The 18211-nt window shown below is 40.6% G+C and overlaps 2 pseudogenes; both read left to right on the top strand.

Annotated features, from left to right (window-relative positions):
* LOC105822951 overlaps positions 1-6057 on the top strand; it is a 12294-nt pseudogene extending 6237 nt beyond the window's left edge.
* Positions 6058-9299: 3242 nt separating this feature from the next.
* Positions 9300-15788, top strand: LOC105822950 (annotated as a pseudogene).
* The last annotated feature ends 2423 nt before the right edge of the window (positions 15789-18211 follow it).

Raw genomic sequence — 18211 nt, 5'->3', positions numbered from 1 at the left:
AGTTTCTGACTACAAACACCATTGGAGTGATGTATTGACTGGACTCATTCAAGGAGCTCTGGTTGCAATATTAGTTGTAAGTATACAGGGCCTACATTGTTGATATTGCTAAACTTTTGGATAAATAAACAGAAAAAAAATCCCCAGTGAGAAAACTACCCAAAGGCAGAGACTATGGTTCAGTAATTCCTAGTGGGTAAGAATCACATGTTATTAAGTCATTTTAGGATAGACAACAGGTAAAAACTAGGTTACTCCTGCAAAAGTTATAAAAATCTTAGTATTTTTATTGTAAAAGGCTCTTGCTATAAACAGTTTTCTTTTTAATATGAATTGAAAAAGCTAATTTACATGAAATTAATAACTCTAAGTGTTGGCAAAATGAAGTTGTTTCCTGAAGACATAACAAAGCAACTCTCAATTTGGAATAATCTCCTTTAAAAAAAGAATCCCTTAGCCGAGCATGGTGGTGCATGCCTGTAGTCCTAGCTACTCGGGAGGCTGAGGCAGAAGGATGGCTTGAGCCCAGGAGTTTGAGGTTGCTGAGAGCTAGGCTGATGCCACAGCACTCTAGCCCGGGCACTCTGTCTCAAAAAAAAGAATCCCTATTAGCCACTAATTTCTTACATGGTAAATATCAATAGGTATAACCCACATAAGCTAAAGCTTTTTGGGGTCTTTAATAATTTTTAAGAGTATAAAGAAGTTCTGAGTTCAAAAGTTTGAGAACTGCTGCTCTAACAAACCTAGCAAAGGTAAATTATATTACTTGAATTTTTCCAATAAGCATATAGTCATTTACAATTTGTATAATTAAAAAGAAAAAAGAACGTGGGCTCCAGTTTTGCTGTTTAGAAAGAAACAGAAAGTGAGGCCTTGTGGTGTGGCAGGCCCCGTGACTCCTTCATTCTGATTCAAGGATCTGCCTAACTTGAGTTGTTCCACCACAGACTGGGATGAGGGACTCCAGCTCTGTGGGTGTCAAGGGTTGATGTTGGGGCTGGTGTTACCTGGATTTGCCTCTCAACCCCGAAATCTGCTTCTCCTGAGTCCATCTTGGTGACGGGTACCACCCCAGGAGCCTGGGCCAGAAAGTGGCTTCCTCTTTCCCGCTCTCCTCTCGCCTTCAGCCGCATTCCCAATTGCTACCTCCTATGGCAGCCCTGCTTCCTTTCCTCTTCACTGCAGTGGCCCCTGGTTGTGACAGTCATTATCTCTGCATGGAGATGGCCCCTATGTCTTCACTGGTCTCATGGCCTCTCTCATCCCCTCCATCGTGTCTCCACTCTTCCCCTGCCAAGTAACCTTTCCATTACACAAATCTGATGAAGATCCACCCCACTCACCCTTCTTTGTGGCATAAAAGATCCTTCATAATCCAACCCCTGAGGACCTGTCCAGCCCCAGTGCGTCACACAGCTCTCCAACTTTATCCTCCGCCGTGAAGTCTCCTGGCATGTCTCCAAACCCGGCGGCATGGGGGCTTGGGAGCCTTTTGACATGGGGCTTGGAGTTCCCCCAGCCTGGCCTGCATTTCCTTCCTGCTTTTTGGCCTAACTCCATACTTTGTCTCAGCTCAAGAATGTCCTTCTTCTAAAGGAAACCTCACCTCCTAGGAAGACCCAGTACAGAGTTAAGCATACAGTAAATGTTAAACAAATGGATGAATCCCTTATTTGAAAAAAAGCATGCTGTGGTGTCTGTTAAATGCCGCTGCCTTATTAGCATAGCATAGTGAACTTAACTGATAACCGCAACCCTACAGGGCCAGTGAGTAGTCTTCGCTCCAGACGCCCGGCCTCATTGCGTGCTCTGTAAGGTAGAGACAGAGACCTAACCTCGGCACTTGACCTAGAAGTTGTTTTTCTCTTTTTTTTTTTTTTTTTATTTCAGCAAATTATGGGGGTACAGATGTTTAGGTTACGTATGTTGCCCTTGCCCCACCCCCAAGTCCGAGTTTCAAATACGTCCATCCTTCGGGTGGTGCGCATCGCACTCTTTGTGTATGCAAATACCCGTCCCCTCCTCCCTCCTCCCCCCTTCCCCCTCCCCCTCCCCCCTGCCCAACATTCAATAGATGTTATTCTTACATGTGCATTTATGTGTTGATCAGTTAATACCAACTTGATGGTGAGTACATGTGGTGCTTGTTTTTCCATTCTTGGGATACCTCACTTAGTAGAATGCGTTCCAGCTCTATCCAGGAGTATACAAGAGGTGCTATATCACCATTGTTTCTTAAAGCTGAGTAGTACTCCATGGTATACATATACCACATTTTATTAATCCACTCATGTATTGATGGACAGTTGGGTTGTTTCCACATCTTTGCAATTGTGAATTGTGCTGCTATAAACATTCGGGTGCAGGTGTCCTTCTTACACAGTATCATTTGGTCTTTTGGGTAGATGCCCAGTAATGGGATTGCTGGATCGAATGGTACTTCCACTTGTATCTCTTTAATGTATCTCCATATTGCTTTCCACAGAGGTTGCACTAGTTTGCAATCCCACCAACAGTGCATGAGCGTTCTTATCTCTCTGCATCCACACCAACATTTATTGTTTTGGGACTTTTTGATAAAGGCCAGTCTCACTGGAGATAAGTGATATCTCATTGTGGTTTTAATTTGCATTTCCCTGATGATTAGAGATGTTGAGCATTTTTTCATATGTTTTTTGACCATTATTCTGTCTTCTTTTGAAAAGTTTCTGTTCATGTCCTTTGCCCACTTTTTGATAGGGTTGTTTGATTTTTTTCTTGTTGATTTTCCTGAGTTCTAAGTAGATTCTGGTTATCAGCCTGTTTTTCTCTTAATATGTCTTAATATCTACTGTTTTCTTGTCTTTTGCTTATTTTTCCTTAAAATGGAATTATAGGACAGGATGGAGATAATTTGTGGTTCTAATAAACTGGCATCTGGTTCATTGGTTCTGTCATTTTAAGGTTAATAATACAATACTTAAAAATCTTTTCCTAGTATAAATAATGCACGGATATTATTCTCATCACTTTCTCACTAAAAACAATACTTCTTTATAACATTAATTCTGGTAGCATCTTCTTTATAATGTCACTATGAAATAGGACAGGTTGTCCATAGAATCTTTGTCTGTTAAAATAGCCTGTGATCCCTATTTCTTATTAACAAAGGAAACTTTATAGAAAGAAGAAAATCTCTTGAAATAACCCATTTTAGGTCAAGCACCTAAAATTTATCACATGGTGGTGAACAATAGATGCTAGTTCTTCTTTCTTCGCAATTAAAGCCAAATTTGACAAAACTAAGTCCGGAGTTTTCAGCATGCCATGTACATCCCTACTGATTTGACCCCTGCCTCCACCTTCAATCTGCCACGCCCCCCATGAAACTTTATGTTCCAGCAATATAATCTGCCGGTGGTCCTTGGATGCACAGTGCCACGCTGTTTCTCAACCCTTTGCCCTTAGTCGCCTAACTCATCTGCTGGGAATGCACTTGCCCCATCTAACTCTTGGCCTGCCTGACTCAGAGCAGATGTCACCTTCTCCGGAAACACTTCCAGTCCTTCCCAGCTTGAGTTAGCTTCGCCGCCTTGGAGCTCCCAGGAATTTTAGGCTTATCACTATCATACTCATGTAACCTTGGGCACAGGACCCAACCTCACATATCTTAGTTTCCTCATCTGTAAAATGGAATAATAACAGTTCCAACCTCACAGGTTTATCAGGATAATTACTAGAGATATATGCTTGTCACGTATTAATCACTCCCTACATTCTAGCTATCATATTTATTTTGGTAGCACTTACCACATTGAAAATACCTGTGCACTTACCTACACATAGATGAGAATGCCTTTTTTCTCTGTATCCAAGAATAGCAGAAGTCCTGGTCACTAGCAAGAGCTCTACAAACTGAACTAATGCTTTATATCACTTAAAATTCTATCATCTACCAAAGTCCATACACAGATTTATGACGCAGTGCTCAGCAAAGAACACTATTTCACGTGCTGATCTTTTACTTTCATAAATTTTTTCTGGAAACTCGAATTAGGTTGCCACACTTTTGTAAATTTTTAATGGCTATATACATATTTATTCATTTTCCTTTATATTTCAGTCATTTATGTCATTTTTAAAAGCTATATACATGATTATTCATTTTTATTTATATTTTTATAATTAATTTTGTTAGAAACATCTTTGGCATTAAAAAAGAAATGTTTTCTTATGGCAGCAGGAATTGTCTGGTCAAAATATATAAATACCTTTATAGCTCCTGAGAGTGATCACTACAATGACCTCAAAGGGACTGGGTGGATACACGATTTCTCACCAACCCATTTCTTGCCAGACGTGTCGTCATTGGATTTTGTCATTGGTTCTGTTATTTTAATGGAGTTATAATGGTACGTCTGAGTTGTTTTTGTTTATTTTTTTAAAGCATGTAAAAGCTTATTTCTCTCTCGTAAAAACATTTGGGTTCTCTGAGGGCAGTGGAGGTATCTCGATGATCTCTGCGTCCCCACTCCATTGCACAGTGACAAGCACACAGGAAAAGTTCATTAAATATGGGCTGAAATCTGGTGAAATTACTATTACCAATGGCATAATCTCCAATTTCAAAAGTATTTCTTGGAGAAAATAGAATGCTAGGAATATGGGTATAAGCATGCAAGTGCCCAGGGCCCAACCATATATACAAGGACCTCAAGTCACACTTTAAAAGTCTCCACACTCCAGCTTGCCGTACCCCAAACACCTGTCCACATTCCTGTGGCAGGTCCCTTGTCATTGGTCAAGGGTTTAGGTTACAGGGTCTGTTGAATTGCTAGCCATGCCAGTGCTCACGATAAAGTGGTTTCTGCTTTAACTTGGCCTTAATCAACAAAGACACTAACTAAGTAATGCCTGCTCAACCTATATTCACTTGTATTTAGTCCTCCTGGCTCTTGTGGCCGTGTCTCCTATTCAGGCAGATAGAAGAAACTCATTATCAGATCAGGATCTAAGTTGTAAAAATGCTCCCTTCTCTAAATTATAGGTAGAGTCAGGTCACCGGAATTACCAAGAGCTGTTAAGCTCTACCCATCTACATTCATTTTGAACTATGCCTGAGAAGTCAAGATTTACCTCAGAACCGAGGCAATGCTGCTAAAATGTCTCGAGCCAAATAAACAATACTTAACATAGAGAAATCTCTACTTTACTTAATGAATAAAGCATTTTTAAAATTTATATTATAATATTCTAAATTGAACTAACCCATTATTATCAATCCTGCTTAATGAAGTCTTACAAAAACTGCCAATAAATAAACTAAAAACAAAAAAAGATAAAAAAATAAATAAATGAAAAACAAAAACAAACAAAAGAATAAAAACTGCCAGCAGATATTATACAAAAATAATAAATAAAAGGCCATTCTGGTGACCCACAGCCTCAGCATCATGATTAGTGATGATGACCCAGGTCATGATCTAGCTTTAGTTTGTATACCTAATCATTATGCCAAAAATTTGGAAAAGGTGTTTATTCCTCATGGACTAATTATGGACAGGACCAATGTCTTGCTCAAGATGTGATGAAGGACACAGGAGCCCTTCACATTGTAGCCCTCTGTGCACTCCAGGAGGGCTATAAATTTTTTGATGACCTGCTGGATTACATCAAAGCACTGACTAGAAATAATGATAGATCCATTCCTGTGACTGTAGGTTTTATCAGACTGAAGAGCTACTGTAGTAACCAGTCAACAGGGGACTTGTAAGTGGTGGCAATGCTCTCCCAGCTTTAACTGGAAAGAATGTCTTGACTGTTGAGGATATAAGTGACATCGGCAAAACAATGCAAGCCTTGGGTCCCTTGTTCAAGTGGTGTAATCCAAAGATGGTCAAGGTCACCAGTTTGCTGGTGAAAGTATTGGATATAGGCCAGTATTGAATATTGATTGCATTTGAAATTTCAGACAAGTTTGTTTCAGGATATAACCTTGAATATAATGAATACTTCAAGGATGTAAATCATGTTTGTGTCATTAGTGAAACTAGAAAAGCAAAATACAAAGCCTAAGATGAGAGTTCATTTGGAAACATCTGGAGATCCATTGACATTGCCAGTAAAATTGTCAAATGTCCTAGTTCTGTGTCCATCTGCTTAGTAGAGCTTTTTGTGTGCGCCTTCTAAGGATTTTATCTGTTTTGTATTTCAGAAATGTCAGTTGCTGCATTTCTTTTTGTTGTTGTTGAGACTTTGCTCTGTTGCCCTGGGTAGAGTGCAGTGACATCATCATAGCTCCCTGCAACCTCCAACTCCTGGGCTCAAGCGATCCTCCTGCCTCAGCCTTCCGAGTAGCTGGGACTACAGGCATGTGCCACCATGCCCGGCTAATTTATATATATATATATATATATATATATATATATATATATATTTTTTTTTTTTTAGTTGTCCAGCTAATTTCTTTCTATTTCTTTTAGTAGAGACGGGGTCTTGCTCTTGCTCAGGCTGGTCTTGAACTCCTGAGCTCAAACGATCCTCCCACCTTGGCCTCCCATCAAAGTACTATCAAAAAATTATAGCAATGATCCCAGCTCTCAGAGACCTTGCAATTGAACTGGGAAGGCAGGCCCTAGCTCCTTCACTTGGCTTCTGTGTTTTTCACCTATTTGACAAATATGTATTATTTTTCTACTCTTCTTCAATCTATGAGCTAGGCATAGGGGATACACAGGGGAACAAACAATACAGTCCAACCTAAGAAGCACTTCAGAAAGATACAACCTTTCTAAACCTTAATTTATTCATATATAAAAGGGAAATGAGGCCGGGCACAGTGGCTCACGCCTGTAATCCTAGCACTCTGGGAGGCTGAGGCGGATGGATCACTCAAGGTCAGGAGTTCGAGACCAGCCTGAGCAAGAGTGAGACCTTGTCTCTACTAAAAATAGAAATAAATTATTTGGACAACTAAAAATTAGCTGGGCATGGTGGCACATGTCTGTAGTCCCAGCTACTCGGGAGGCTGAGGCAGTAGGATCGCTCGAGCCCAGGAGTTTGAGGTTGCTGTGAGCTAGGCTGACGCCACGGCACTCTACTCCAGGCAACAGAGTGAGACTCTGTCTCAAAAAAAAAAAAAAAAAAGGGAAATGATTCCTACTTCCTAAAATCATTGAGGATTAAATTAGATTATGTTGTCAAAGAGCCCAGGACAGTACCTACTACATAGTCTAGATGCTCAGTAAATACTACTTTTGTCTGGGATGCTTCATAGTAAAAGTAGGGTATGATCTGGTCCCCAAGAGTTGAGGAAGTAAATTCACAGCTATCACATCTCCATGGAACAAGTGTTTTTCTAAAGATCCCTCATTGTGATCTGGCTCCTGCCATTGCTGCAGTTTCCCCTTCTCTACTAATAGCAGCAGAATTGAGTCTCGGAGGACCCTGAGAGAATCTCCAAGGCCAGTGTCATCACTGGAGCTGCCACTTGCAAGTATCCTGGAAGGTGACAAGCTGAAAAGCAGCAATCTGCAAAATTTCCCAGCCTTCTCACCACTGACATTTCAGACTGCATAGTGTTTTCGGGGGCGGGGGGGGGGTTGGAGGGCCTGTCTCATGCATTGTAAGATGTGTAGCAGCATCCCGGGCCTCTATCGACCAGATGACAGGGGCCTCCCTCCCCAAGTTGAGACATTCAAAAATGTTTCCAGGCATGTCCAAATGTCCTGATGGGACAAAATCACCCCTGATTGAGAACCACAGGTATAGAGGGATTCACACACAGAGTTACCAGGTTTAGCAAATAAAAATACAGAACCCCTGAAAAGAAAACCCATATAATGGGAAAAAATGTTTGTAAACCATATATCAAATAAGGGATCTATTTCCAAATATATAAAGAACTCCTAGAACTAAACAACTACAACAACAACAACAAAAAAAAAACATTTAAAAATGAGCAAAAGACTTGAATAGACATTTCTCTAAGGAAGTATATAAATGTCCAATAATCACATGAGAATATGTTCAACATTACTCATCATTGGAAAATGCAAGCGAGATACTACTTCACATCTATTAGTATGGCTATTATGAAAAAAACAAAAAGGGAAATATTATAACAAGTGTTGGTGAGGATGTGGAGAAATTAGGACCCATGTGCATTGCTGGTGGGAAGATAAAATGGGCAGCTCCTATGGAAAACAGTTTGGCAGTTCCTCAAAAAGTTAAAGATAGAATTACCACGTGCTCTGGTAATTCCACTTCTAGGTATATACCCAAAAGGATTGAAGGCAGGAACTCAAACAAACACTTTGAATACCAATGCTCATAGCAGCATTACTCACAATAGCCAAAAATGTGGAAACTACCCAAATGTCCATGAGCAAGACGAATGGATAAACAAAGTGTGGTGTATACATATGTAATGGGATATTTATTATTCAGCCTTTACAAGGAATGAAATTCTGATCTACAAATGAACCTTGAAAACATTATGCTAAATGAAATCAGCCGGACACAAAAGGACAAATATTGTATGACTCCACTTATATAAGGTACCAGAAGAGGCAAATTCATAGAGATAGAAAAAATAACAGGTGTTAGTAGACGATGCACAGAGAGGAGAGTGAGAAGTTATTTCTTAATGGGTACAGAATTTGTTTGGGATGATGAAAAAGTTCTGGAAATGGATAGTGGTGATGGTTGCGCAACATTGTGAATGTACTCAATGGCACTAAAGTGTACACATAAAAATGGTTAAAAAAGTAAATTTTATCTTATGTATATTTTATCACAATTTTTTTAAACACGGGACCATTCAATTCATTTGAAATTCAGTAAACAACAAATAATTTTTTAGTGTAAGTACATCCTGTGCAATATTTGGGACATACTTACACTAAAAAATTATTTGCTGTTTTTCTGAAATTAAAATGTAACTGGGCATCCTGTATTTTATCTGGCAACCCTGACAAAAGATCATCAGAGTCTCAACCTAGGTAGGAACAAAGAAATGAAGAGGATTTCAGACATGTTTTAGGATTAAAATTGATAGGACTTGGAGGCCAACTAGAATGAGCACACACCAAAGAGGGAAGAAGTGAGAATAGTGTTGAGACTAGTGTTGAGACTTCTGTTTACAACACAGAGGTGCCCTTGATGGAGATAAAGAGCTACCGTGACTGTTCAGCCCATTCATTTATTCAACTATGCCGTATCTTTGCCTGGCATTGTTGTAAGCGCTGAGAAGGCCTCAGTGAGTAAATAAGGAGCTTATCATACAGCGGACAAGTAAGGAGACAGCTGCAGTCGGTATGACAAGCTCCATGATGGGCAGTACCTACTGCCAGGGGGCACGTAGGAGAGGCACCGGAAGGGATCAGATGGTAGTCACCGGGATCTGGAGGGGGGAGGAGCATCATCACAAGAGCTCTTGGAAGAGAACCAAAGACAGTGCTGGCCTCCTTGACTGCCACCAGGTGAGGTCCTGCAGAACACAGGGAATGTCACTTTCTCATTGCCTTCCAAAAACCAATGCCCTTCTAAGGAGGGGCTTCACCCTCCTACCCCCAGAAGAACCTGTTGCCAGAAAATTCAGATACAATCTTGCAAACTGAAATGACTGCTGTCCACCGTGCTGCTGTCTTCCTGGAGCGATGATTTTAAAGATAAAAATAAATAAAATATGTGGTTAGGGTCCACAGGTTTCCCCATGCCAATGTGCAGCAGTGAGTGGGGGCCTGGGCCATGGGCAGCCTCTAAGTCAGGTGGACGTCTCGGCTTGGCTTTGGTGCCCCTGCCGTTGCCTCACATACCCTGTACATCCACAAATCATTAATTTCTTGAACATGTTGTAGCACCACTAAAATTATAATCACAAAACACACCATTAAAGGATGAGCTTGTTCAGGAAGAATGAGTCACGAAGATTAAAGAAAAGCCTGTTCTAAAATCCTGGCCTTTCTTGGGAAATTCCCTGAGGCAACTCAACAGGGAATTAAATTGCCCTGTTAGTGGGCTAGATTCTTTGTAACTTTCTGAACCTAGAGACACAGCTCTTCATCTCTTTTAGATCTTTCCACTGGGTACAGAGGGTGCATTTCTTGTCAAGTTTGCTGAAGATTTAGTGGTGTCTGGTGATAAATCAGTCAAGATCCTGGGGTGGGGCCAGGTAACCTACATATATGCTGGACTTTGATTTCAACCCAAGTGAGTGTCACCTTATTTTATTATTGAGTTGGCAGGGGAGGCACGGAGGTAGAGCCAGAGAACAAAGGGGCTCCAACAGATTTTCAGGGCAGTGAGACATTCTGTGTGCTCCTGTAATGGTGGATACGTTATACATTTGACAAGACCCATAGAAGGTACAACACAAAGAATGAACCCTCGTGTAAACCGTGAACTGTAGTTCATAACAATGTGTCAATATTGACTCATCACTTATAACAAATGTACCACACTAATGCAAGATGTTAATAATAGGAGAAACTGGGTGGATAGTGAAGGAGCATATGGGAACTGTATACTTTCTGCTCAATTTTTCTGTAAACCTAAAACTGCTGGAAAAAAAAAAGTCTATTAATTTAAAAGGGGGCAGGTGCATGTTGCAGAGTCCTCTCAGGGTAGGAGTGGGGTAGAGGCAGGACAGGCAAGAATTGGACAAATTCATAAATGGGTGAGGTTGAAGCAAGCAGAACTGTAGCGCCTGTAGGATAGGGACTGTTTTATTAATCTCTGTATGTGCAGCACATCATGATATATTTGCTGTATGAATGAATGAATGAATGAATGAGAGAAACCAATTTGATTATATTTGAAGGAAGTCATTGACAGGTAAATGAATTAGAAATACCAAAGAATCTTTCTTAAAATATATAAGCCCATTAGTCCTTCTGTCTCGGCCCATAAGATTTGGAACACACATCTGATTGTGCGCATGTGTGCATGCACACACACACACACACACACACACACACACAGTTGCCTCAGTCCCCCCACCCCATCCCCTGAGTTGAGAGAAACAATATTTAGAGGACTTCCTCACCCTTGATGCACACAGCCATAGGATAAATGTATTATTGCCCTGTGTTGTCTGGGGGAGATCAGGCTTGGAAAAAATCCTGTCTTTGCCAAACTGATTGTGCATGTTAACAAAGCATTGCACTCGGGCACAGTGAGTGGCTGCCCAACAACGCAAGAATGGAATCATTTGCTTCTCTTCCCACTGCTTCTCTCTACTTGAGTGGAGGCCATCCTTCAAGTACTTACTGGACTTCATTAAGGACTCTAGAAGGCCTCTGATAAAACACCTGTGTTGTTATCTGAATCCATCCCCTTATATTCTCCCCATAGCACCTGAGAGTGATGCATCAATCTGATAATCTGGTTGGCACCTTCCTCGCCGAGAAGAGGAGAGGGGTAAGAGGCCACCCTGGATTACAAAAAGAAGAGGAGGCTGACAGTGGAAGAGGTATCAGAGCCTCATGCCCCAGAGGGTCAGTCTAGAAGGGTATTGAAGGCCTGGGCTGAACTTTGAATTCAGGGAATCACAAGAGAGTTGGCATTTGAGCTGAGTTGAAAGAAAAATAGGAATTTGCACATGCAGGCAGGAGAGGCAGGAAGAAATTAAAATCAAAATTGGACTGTTTCAAAGATGGCTAAGAATTGTCCCATTGGCCACAGCTCAAATCTGACAATGAGAGATAGATAGTTTTAAGTTACTTATGTGTCGGGCCCAGAGCCCATACATGTTTGTGGGAAGGGTTGATCTCAGAACTGAGTGGCTACTCAGTGAGTTCCATCCCTGGACAGTCTGGGAATTTCTGGCCCAGGGACCACTCTGGCTAAATGAACTTGGCTAGCTGGCTTGCTTCCTTCCTTCTTTCTTTCTCTTTCTCTTTCTTTCTCTCATCTTTGTTAGAAATACCATGAATATGTTCCAACTGTCCAATTTCTTAGCTTATTGAAGAGGTAAAGGAGGATGAGCTCAGACAAGATTTCCCTGAGCGAGGAAGCATGTTAGCGTGTCCTACATTGGGAAGCCCCATGTAGAACGCCTGTGATGCCAGCTAAATAAAGTCTTAACTTTATGAATTACATTCTTGCTTCCCAAACTTCAATCTGCATACAAATCACCTGGGGATCTTGTTAAATTGCAGGTTCTGATTCAGTAAAGCTGGGCTGGAGCCTGAAATTCTGTATTTCTAACAAGCTCCCAGATGCTGCTGATGGATGGAATCCACTCTGAATAGCAAAGCACACACCACACCAATGCACAGGGAGCATTTCTTGCCCTCACTGATGGAGTATATGAAGGGACGTCCCAGGTAGCACCAGCTTGCCTGTGCTAGTTTCAATGGCCAATTTCTCAGACCTCAGGAGGTATGTTTGGGTCTGACTGGTGGGCTCGGGACATATTCATATACACTTATTCCTACTCCCAGAGAGTAGACATCACCTTGTACCAGATTTCAATAAGTATCTTTCAAGTGAACTGTGTGCAAACAAGGCAAGATGAGAAGAGCAAATGGGAGAGGTGAGGGGTGGAGAGCAATCTCTACACACGGGCCAACTTGACAGATACGCAGGTAGTCTTCCCAGCATCCCAATGTAGTGAAGACTGACAAGCTGTTCCTGACCCCTAACCTGCCGCCTCCTCCTGGACCCACAGCAAGATTGCATGTGTCAGCCTCCCTCAAAGTTTTGGCCAATGCAATGTGGACCGAAGTGTTATGCCCCACTTCCAGGATTGGCCCATAAAGCCCTCCCAAGTGTGACTTGCACACTTTCCCCTTTGCTATCAGAACAATCCAGAGAGGGCTCCGAGACCATAGAGAAAGCGTCACAGGAAGAAGGATCATGGGCCCTGAATCATGCATAAGGCTGCCCAGTGATCACCTGATTGGACTTTAAGCATACAAAAAGTAAATCTGTATTATACGAAGCTCTTGAAACTTGAATACTTAATTGTATTATCAGTCAAATCAATCCAATCAGGAAACAGAAACAACTCTAAATCTTTCAACAGAGGGAACTTAATCCAAGGAGTTGATTATATAGAAGATGAAGGAGCTTGGAACCATAGGGTTGGTGAGGCAACAGAAGATGGTGTTCTCAGAACTCCTAATGGAAGGGTCTGGCTGGAGCTAGAACTGCAGTGTGAGCTGCCAGTCAGAGTGGGACCGTGAGAGGCGATCTTGCAGAAGCTGAGACACAAAGGAGACAGCCACTGCCAGGCGTGCCACACAGGCAAATCAGGAGAGGCAGAAATAGGCTGGCTTCTGCCCTCCTCCACCAATGCACCTTACTGGCCTCACCACCTAGTAGCCAACTGACCAGGGATTCTGTAAAATGAAATTCTCCGTGATACATAAAAGGGCAGGGGGAAGGCGAAGGGTGGATTTGAAAGCAAATAGAGAACTGGCCTCCACAGTCTGTTACCACAGCTGTGTTACTATTCTTGACATACACGGCATGCTTACAAATGGTCCCCACGGAGGGCCCCTGGGGTCAGTGGTGCCAGAAAGATTGTTCAACATCTGCTGGACCATTTCCTCAATTCACCTGTGCCTGCCCTGGTCTAGTTACCCTCCTATGCCGGGGAGGACAGGCCTGTGGAATATCCATACACCCCAAAGTCTCCAGAGTACAGACAAAATTGACAGCTGGCCACAAGAAGGTACAAAGAAAGCTTTAGCCTAAGCGTTACTGTCATACTTAACCAATCTGTTAGCCTCAGCAAGTTATTTAAACACATGTTGATCCACTGGTAGTGCGAGAATGAACAAAATTCCATCTTATTGTGAGAAAGAAATGAGGTAAATTATGTGGAGCCTGAGACATACTCTATGCTCAGTATATGATTATTATTCACTCATTCGCGTATACACACACATGCACCTACTTTATTATTTATTAGTGGAAATAACAAGCTATTATTTCTGGCTCTGTGCATGTCAAATGTTGCCATATATTTTTTAAAGATTTCTGTGTTCATTTCGGAGATTAATCCTAGTATATGTGCCAACCTCTATCCTAGGCTAGATGCTGTGAGTAAACAGTGAATAAAATACAAAATCCCCGTCCCCTGGAGCTTATATTTTAGTGAATGTTAATGTGTTTTGGTCACACACCCACACAAAAATGAGCTGAGGTTTTCTAGCAGGCATTTTTCAGCCCTGAAATACATAATTTCCACTGTAGTTTCATTCAAAATAAAGTATAACAACCAAAATTTATAGTTTTCCAACGTTAGACATAAATTAACCCATGAGTTTCACATCACAGGAGATAGACCACATTAATGTAACTGGCACTTGCCAAGAGAGCTGCAGCAAGGATTCTTTTATCAGGTAAGAGAATTGCATCAGATGGCCTCAAAAATCCCTGCTGTATTTATGATAGCTGTAAGCCAGACTTGACAGGTCTTAAAATCTATCTTGCCTACCATCATATTCCCAGCACCCAGCACAGTACCTGAAACTTATCAGGTACCTACTACATACTTGTTAAATAAATGCCTGGCAGTTCCACGATTCTTGGGTCTATGATTGCATCATCTAGTGCATGAGTCTTATTGCAGCACTTACCACATTGCCTGTTTTATTTGTCATCTACACTCATTTCCGACCTCCCTAAAGATTGCAGTTGTTTTTTTCATCTCTGCTACCCAGCACTGCACACAACAAAAAACCAAAGCGGGGCTAGGAGCAGGAGCTGAGTGGAGGTGGAGGAGATGGTGTCCTAGCTGCCAACTTCCCGAAACCCTGGGAGACCTGTGAATTCTGGGGGCCCCAGTCCCACTTTGCAGTCTGCTGATTTGAGTCCTACTTTAGTGACAAGACCTGGACAACCAACACTTACCGGAATGCCCCCACCTATTCTTCCAAGGCCATCACAGCAGACAAGCAGCAGCAATGTGAACGCTTTCAGACCTGCTTGCAGTTCATTTTCCTCTGGATATGGTGCCTGTGGAAATTCATTTCATGGAAGCTATAGCCCTTGTAGGTATGAATATAAAGGTTTAGGCTATAACCACCTCCGTATAGATGGTCTTCCACCCAGTGGATTTGTTCATCAAACTGAAGAAAGTAGCAGAGGTTCATTTCAGTCCTTTGAAAGTATCGTGCATGCATCTGCCTCTGTCGGCATGATGAGGGATGCTACCTTTTCAGCTACCTACTAATATAACAGTTTCAGGGCTGTAGTGGATGCAGCAAATCACTTTTCTTGATTAAAAATACACTTTACAAAGGGTTTTTCAGCTTTTGCATCAGTTAGGACAATAAGGTATCTTTACAGATGGTCACAGTGAATGATAGGTTTAAGAAGAGGCTCTGAGAACAAGGACCTGTGGGCAGAAAGTGAAGGAACTGTGGCTTGCCCTGCTGCTGAGGACGGAGCAGCTAACTCAGCAAAATCTTGGCCAATATTCTTGTTCTTTGCTGTCATCCTTGGTGGTCCTTACCTCATCTGGGAACTGCTGTCTACCCACAGTGATGAAGTAACAGACAACACCAACTGGGCGAGTAGTGAGGATGACTGTGTAGTTAGTTGCTAGAGCAGAATATGATTTTGCTGCCGTATCTAAAGAAGAAATTTCTTTCCAGGCTGGTGATATGCTAAACTTAGCTTTCAAAGAACCACCACCCGAAGTGTGTGGTTGGCTTCTGCCTAGTCTTGATGGTCAAACAACAAGACTTATACCTACAAAGTATGTCAAAATTCTTGGTAAAAGAAGAGGGGGGAAAATGGTGGATACACAGTTTTTTAGGCTTAGTTTTTGCTACAGAAACTACAAATAAAATGCTCAATTGCCATTTAGAATATGATAATGCTATTTCACATGTTTTTTGTTTCATGATGATTTTAAATGTAGTTAACTTTCAGTGCACTGAATATTTACCCAGAAAACTGTAAAATTTGTATGTTTGTGATCATACTATAGGTTAATACTATCAGGAGTATAGGTTTATAAGAATGCATTTATAGATATTACTGAAAACTTTGAATTGTTTAATAAAGATTGTGATTTAGTATTTTTATCTTTTTTCTTATAGACTTTATGTTTACCAAATGAGTAATTTTAGAACAGTTCAAATTAAAACATATAGGAACCAAGTATATACTCAGCATAAAACTTTACTAAAGGCTTCTCAGGAATCCTTCTTTTCAAATGACAATATAATAAGTAACATATCATTTAAAATAGAAATCTTGACACTGTACAGAAAAAATAATAGTAAAATTTATTTATCTTAGGCTTATTTTTCTAATATCCAGGTATTAGCCTTCAAGTTGAAGAGACAAAGTTTCTTGTATATTATTTTCCATTTGTGTTCTACAATAGAAGTTCTGCTTTGATTTGTTAGAGAATAGTTTATGGAAATTTTGTTCTTGAAACAAATTTTTGATAAAACAAATTGTTAGCTTTGGTGTTAAGACATCTAAATTGAATGTTAGAAGTAAAGTAGAAGTGAAATGTTGAGTCAGCACTATTTAGGTTAAAAAAGGTTAGTCATCAGGATAGAATTTGTGACTACTACTAGAGATGTACAGGGAGAAGTGCATAGCACAGAGTAAACGATAAATCAATTTCACTTTTCTAAAAGTGTTTATTGTTTGGCTAAGTATGCTAAATTATAACACACATTATCTGACTGTGACTATTTGTGTCTGAAAATTCCCTTTCTATTAAAATTCTGGAAAATGAATTTAGGACTAGAATAAGCAGAGGAATTTTGTAACCTTTTTTATCATGATAGTTTTAGAATAAATTTTTTTTAGCTGAATTAAATGTGATGTTCAAGACTCCAATATTATTTTTAGGAAACTATTTAAGCAGTACTACTTTATAGAAATTACTAACTGAAATCAAAACATTTTCAATTAAATAAAATAAATCACAAGTAACAGTAAAAGAAAACACCTAGTGCTAAATGAATGTTTGTCAGAGGGAGGGAGAAAAAATACATGAACAAATGAATGAATTCTTTGATACACAGTTTCATGATTTATGAACATATGAACTGTACACCTCTGGTCAGAGATTTATCAGCAAAATGGTAGAAGGGATCTAGGAGCCCAGGAGAAAGCTGACTATGGAAATAATTGCTAACATTTTACAGAGGACATAGTATCTTAAATCAATCAGGTTAGAGTAGAAACCTGCTACGTTCAAATCTCCTCCATAAGTACTGAGAGATGACAACTGGAACTTTCCAGAACTAGATTAAGGGTCAGCAAACTTTTTCTGTCAAGGGCCAGATAGTAAATATTTTCAGCTTTGCAGGCCAGGTGGTCCCTGTTGCAACTACTCAGTTCTGCTGTAGGGTGAAAGCAGCTAGATAATGTGTAAACAAATGAGTGTGACTGAGTCCCAATAAAACTTTATTTGTAGACACTACAATTTGAATTTCACATAATGTTCACATGTTATTGTCCTTTTAATTTCTTGAATAAGTGAAGCACTGAGGGTTTCAGGACGGTGAAACTATCCTGTATGAGACTGTGATGGCGAATACACATCACTAGGCATTTGTCAAAACCCATAGAACTGTACAACACAGAGTGAACTGTGATGTGAACTATGGACTTCAGCTAACAATTAATAATGTACTAATATCGGTGTATTATTTTTAATAAATGTACCACGCTAATGCAAGATATTAATAGGGGAAACTGCGTGCTGGGAGTGAGGGGGTCAAGCAGGTGGGTATATGGAACTCTGTGTGGTACCTGTTGAATTATTCCATCAATCCAAATTTGTACTTAAAAAAAATCCTAAAAATAGTGCAAATATATGTATAAATATAAATATATATATATATATATATATATATATATATATGTATATCTCACACATGAAGGTTGCTTTGGAAATCAGTTAGTGAGGGCCAATAGCAAGTCCCAGGCAGGGCCGTCATTTAATTGGGCCCAACAGTGATTGCAATGGCCTGGCAGAAGTGTCAGGGCCACCCACCCACTCTCTGTAGTCACTGAGAGTCAGAGGGACCTTCAGCAGGGTCGTGATCTTACCATTGTCCTCTCCCAGAGCAGCGGTAAGGCTCTCTGTAGACATAATGGGATGAGATCAGAAGCTCTCAGATTTTTAGAAAGCTATGGGCCAAGTTTCTGCATTCGTTGCAGAGACTGATCATAATACAATGGAAGAGGAAGCAAGGTAGAAAGGAAAGAAGGGCTAGAAGAGGGAAAAAGGAGAGAACAC

This window comes from Propithecus coquereli, unplaced genomic scaffold (assembly GCF_000956105.1).
Source record: "Propithecus coquereli isolate 6110/MARCELLA unplaced genomic scaffold, Pcoq_1.0 Scaffold65, whole genome shotgun sequence".
NCBI lineage: Eukaryota > Metazoa > Chordata > Mammalia > Primates > Indriidae > Propithecus > Propithecus coquereli.
Note: the sequence above shows the minus strand (reverse complement) of the source record. Positions and strands in the feature narration are given on the sequence as shown.